Source organism: Lingula anatina, chromosome 4 (assembly GCF_051362555.1).
Source record: "Lingula anatina isolate TDL-2025a chromosome 4, LinAna3.0, whole genome shotgun sequence".
Lineage (NCBI taxonomy): Eukaryota > Metazoa > Brachiopoda > Lingulata > Lingulida > Lingulidae > Lingula > Lingula anatina.
Genome location: NC_141770.1, coordinates 7,028,443 through 7,034,166, shown reverse-complemented (window position 1 = coordinate 7,034,166; position 5,724 = coordinate 7,028,443). Strand labels below are relative to the sequence as shown.

The 5,724-nt window shown below is 33.9% G+C and overlaps 1 long non-coding RNA gene across 1 annotated transcript; it reads left to right on the top strand.

Annotated features, from left to right (window-relative positions):
* Nucleotides 1-2,712: 2,712 nt before the first annotated feature.
* LOC147762183 (uncharacterized) lies at nucleotides 2,713-4,159 on the top strand. The gene is made up of 2 exons (XR_015334043.1): nucleotides 2,713-3,082; nucleotides 3,445-4,159. It is a non-coding gene; the product is annotated as an uncharacterized LOC147762183 (long non-coding RNA).
* The last annotated feature ends 1,565 nt before the right edge of the window (nucleotides 4,160-5,724 follow it).

The following is a 5,724-nucleotide window of genomic DNA, read 5'->3' as shown; positions in this document are numbered from 1 at the left end:
TGTGTGTTTGTTAGTGTATGTGTGTGTGTACAAGTATATTAAAATTCATAACACTATTATTTTACTGTGATTCCAGCCTTACCTAGTTCCTCAATGCTTAGGGTCTTAACAATTGCTACATTATTCTCTTCTTTGGTATCACCTGAAAGAACAGAATTGAATTTTAAGGAATACCAATTATGTGAGTATGTTGGAGTATGTTTGAAACAAAGAGAAGCGTGTTAGTCTGTTAATCTGATTGTATTCAGTGAGAGTTCCCATGGAGTTAGTGCGCATTAGCTAGGTCTCCAAATTCATTGCCAACAGCCCCTGAGGGTCCAGCCTTGCACCCTGAGAGTCAAAATGTTGTTGTAATTTTATTTCATGAATCCTTTCTAAAAGATAAAAAATGCATCAAGTTGATTGAATAGAGCAATGGTGTGGACTTACCTCTGGTGTGGACTTCAGGCTTGTACATGTAGTCCCACTCTGGAATAAGATGGCACATTTATTTATTATTTACAAGTTATGATATACACTAAAATAAAGTCTTAAATGTATTTGGCAATATTAAAGGACCATTTCATCATATCTTCCCATAGGTTATACTTTATAGGATTGTTGGATCAAATCATAATTATTTCAATATGTTATGCATGAAAAAATTAAAAGGTTAATTCACCTTTGATTTCCATTGGTTATATGAGAGAGAATTATAAGATCAAGCACCTTTTATTTCCATGTCCAGTTCTCCCCAAGTACAGGTCACTTCCATGCTGTCCTTAGTTGTCACCTGGAGGCGCCTGTTCCTAAAGGGTTCAGGCTCCCATGTCCAGCCACACCCAAGGTGATAAGGCTGAATGAATGAATGAATGAATGAATGAACGATAACAAACAAACAAACACTCAAACAAACAAACAAACAAATAAATTACTTGATGATATGTTAATGTCTAAAATTAAAAGTAAAATGTTAATATATATATATACCATAAATGATAAATCAAATACACCAGAAGAAATGAATGAAGGTATGAATAAATAAACACTTAAACGTATTGGACTTTAAATTTTCTTTTTAATTTGAAAGATTATCATTTTTACCTCAGATCATTATTTTTGTAAAAAAAAAAAGTTTCATACTTACATTTTGTGGCTTAATGAATTTCCATACCATATTTGAGCCCTTGGGCAGGAGATACTCTGATCGGTGAACCTTAACAGGTTCACTCCTCGCTGGGGGTCCCATCCCCCGAGGGCAGTTCCCCTGCCCACCACTTTTGCTTTCAATAAATTGTTTTTTAAAACAATTCTGACTGTGGCCATGGCTATTAAAAATAAAAAGAATAAATATCACAATATATCTTTACCTATCAATATATCTTTTTGATATTTACACTACAGACATTCAAATTGATCACTGGGATAATAACTGTTCGTCTTGACCAAAAAATGTGTTTTCCTGGGGTAAACAACAATTTTCCCATACTTACCAATGGTTAATGAATCCATTTCTACATTCAAAGTTAGTCCCTGTTTTTTTGTTTTTTTTTCCTACAAAGTTTTTTTTTTTTTTTTTTTGTTATAATCTCATATTACAGAATATAGCCATCTATGGAGTTCACGTGGTCCGCTGACAAGCTCAGATATCAGAATAATAGCTATAACGTCTGTTTTTGAGGTAAAACAGATTATATTATATTATATTATATTATATTATATTATATTATATTATATTATATTATATTTTATTATATGAGTTCTTCACAATGTTTTTATTGTAAAATATAGATCTCATACAAAGAGTTAATTATTATCCCTTCAATTAATGTGAATAAAGAAAGATAAATATCTATCTTATTTTCATATTATGAGCAAATAAAATGTTTTTTTTTTTTTTTTTTTTAGTAACAACAAAATAATTGCAAGAGTAGTTTAGGCCCATATTGTATTATAAAACACATACATATACAGTCTGATTATACAAACACACAACTTACGAGCACACTGTTCTTCTTTATTAATTTCAATTCCCATATCAGCTGTCATCTGCAATATGTACAATAAATATATGAAATCATCTTAAACAAGATACAAATCATGGAGTTCTGGGGCCGTATTCTCGAAATTGTTACAAATTGTTGTTAAGTTACAAAGTTTTGAGAATACGGCACCTGTATCTTTATTTGGTAGTTTGTGATGTATGCATTTGTACCATTATCAGAATGATCAGCAAAACGTGTGACATGAATTTTTTAAGAATAAAAATTAACCACATAAAAAATCATGAAAAGGTAAAAAGGCGTTGTGTGGGCTTACATTGAACTTGCTACAGAATTTCAGTTTTGAATAAAAAATAAAACTTACCAGCGACTGTGTAGACATTGTCTCTTTGCTTTGTTTACTAAAACAATAAACAGGAATAATTATTGCATAAAAGAATTTCATTGGACGGTTCCTGTATTGTTTCCTTAACTTTAAACCAATCAAATTGACGCTTTGTAGAAGCTCTCGACCTTGAGTCTTTAGAACTACTAAATAGAATTCACAATTTATCGTAATATATATCACAGTGCCTGGACCCTGGTCATATCTATTGCGGTTCCAGAACTCTCTCCCTCCTCGCAAGAGTTTCTTAGAAAGCAGGCGGTGAACCTGTTGCTGATACTGGCCACAGTCCTTCACAAATCCTAAGTCTCACCTCTTGCATAGCGCCATCTATACTAAGCAATTTTTATATGGAGTAGACTAGGCAAAGGGTGACGCTGAAAAGTCGAAATTTTTATCAAACGTTCTGCACACTGTGTTTCACCATACATCAGGACACTTTTCTTAGAGGGTTTTGTTATAGATTCTATTGCCAAACTTAATCGGTGAATTCAGAATGAGACATCTAAAGTGACGGATACATATGGTATCGACTGTGTCAGTTGTTCACTGTTCACATCACGATGCAATGTGCTGGTGAAGATTTTACAAAAGGCTTCAGAATGTTGACGCTGTAGATTAAAACGCTCTTGGAGATCTAGCAAGATTGCACGCAATCATCTACTTCAGTTTTGACATTCCCGTTTCATCTGCAACTACCCAATGCCTTATGAAGGTGAGGCAATAAAATGAAGAACTGACGTTATTCCTTCTTATATAATTTTTAAGTGGGCCTTTTTCTTGTTTCTTTTGAGTCATCTGTCGAAATAGTAATATATGAACTTAACTATGAACAACTGAAACTTCCCATGGCGTGTCCACTTATGTGAACTAGCACTACCATCCCGAGTTTCAGAAAGCACAATAAACCCATCTCTTTATTATCAGTACTGGTGTATGCTTCAGCCTTGACTTACATCAACACTTTTTTGGTAAATTTTATTTTATAAAATATTTCTTTGCAGTTTATTTGATGTAATTCTAATATTCTGGATCTTGAGGAAAAACCCTGGTCATTGACTTTTTTGTCTTTTCCAGTTCATCATCTGCACTGCACACTACACTCTACTACACTGTACTAGGAGGCACAGGACTATACTGCCACAATGGAACACAATGACTCCAGACTACTACACTGTACTAGGAGGCACAGGACTATACTGCCACAATGGAACACAATGACTCCAGACTACTACACTGTACTAGGAGGCACAGGACTATACTGCCACAATGGAACACAATGACTCCAAACTACTACACTGTACTAGGAGGTACAGGACTATACTGCCACAATGGAACACAATGACTCCAGACTACTACACTGTACTAGGTGGCACAGGACTATACTGCCACAATGGAACACAATGACTCCAGACTACTACACTGTAATAGGAGGCATAGGACTATACTAAAATAAAAAATAATAAAACACAATAACCGCAGGCTTATTTTCAAGATGGTCAGATAACAACATGAGTTTCATAAATCTTCATAAGTAGATCTCATTGTCTTCTGGATCTTTACATATTTCACTTTATTTCAGTGAATTTTTTAATCTGTAATGCTGCTTAATCACAGCCTTTCAGCAAGTTTTTCATCTTGTGCAGTGAAATGCCTGATATTTAGGTGGATTTGTGCTGCTAGTGATGTAAGAATTTTAATGTAAATTACCCAGGTATTTTAATGCTTTGTCAAAGAAAGTGAAGGAACAGTTTTAAGACACTTGAAAATAAAGTAGATTGTTTTAAAGATGTATTTTTTATTGTCTTCCTGTTGATCACACGTCATCCATATATGTTTGTATGTGGTAATATTGTTGCTGTATCGACTTAACTTGGAGATGTTACCACAGCAATGACTGTAGCAATGACAGCAATGAGGAAGGGTGTAGTAAGTATTGCTTAGAATGAAGATGGATATCAAAGAAATGGGTTGTCAGGTAGTGGGTTACGACCTTACTGAAGCTGTAAAGATTGCTTGTCAATTTAGTAAACTCTGGAATTTAGAGACGAGTAATGGGTGCATTTGACCAGAAAATACCAACTTCTTTGTTTGAAAACATGATATAAAATTATGTTCCAGCTTTAAAGTACAGATATTGGTCCATTTCTAAAACTGTTTCAAAGCTGATTCATATACTGCTATTGAAAAAGATGTATGTAGTCACCTGTTATCAATTCCAGCATTCCCAACTTGTCCACATAGGGTGCCATTCACTCTCAGCAGGTTGGCTGTCATGGATCACATTTGGCATTGATAGCAAGAATAAGTCTTGTATGGGTATATATTGTTTTCCAGATGACAGTTATAGGTAATTTGCAACCTCCTACACAAACAAACTCAAATCATTACATTTGCTATTTTCTTTCAAAGTAAAGAGAGTAAATAATACATTGCAATATTTGTTTTGGTCAGTTCTCATTCTTCTGATTATCAATTTCCCATAAATTTGACACTTCAAAATTTTACCCAGAGTGGACCTTTTCCCAGCAAAAGGGGTGGTTCTTTCGAACCCCCCGAAACCCCACTGGCTACGGGCCTGGACAATATTTGTTTAACTGTTTTGAGTCATGGGATTTGCCAGTGTTTTCAGTGTAATTTCCAGTTTTCTCAAATATATCCTCTTGAAAAAATACTTTTCATAGGACACAGTCATTAGATCAGCTTATCACAGATTTTTATTGTTGTTAAGCAATATTTGTACAAATTTCAGAAATATTGGACTAGATTTGACAAAATTATTAACATTTAACTATTATAAGCCATGGAATTTGCCAGTTTTTTCAGTGTAATTTTCAGCTTTTTCAGTTATATTGTTCTTTTTCCAGAGTACCCTTACTATGAAAAGGCAGACAGTGAAATACAGCACCAGGAGCAGCACTATGTCTTATCCATGTGTACAATACATGATATGTGGCAAGATTTAGGACATTGTCAAATATTGTGATAGCAACAACCCATTCCAGAAACCCATTGTAAGGAGTAATCTGCATCTGGCATTGATAGTAAGGAGAAGTGTTGTATGGGTATATATTGTTTTCCAGATAACAGTTATAGGTAATTTGCAACCTCCTACACAAACAACCTCAAATCATCACATTTGCTATTTTATTTTATAATCACATTGCAAAATTATTAACATTTAACTATTTTAAGCCATGGAATTTGCCAGATTTTTCAGTGTAATTTTCAGTTTTTTCAAGGATATTGTCAAAAGAAGATACTTTTCATTAAACACAGTCATTTGATCAGCTTATCACAGGTTTTTATTGTTGTTAAGCATCATTTGTACAAATTTCAGAAACACTGGACGAGATT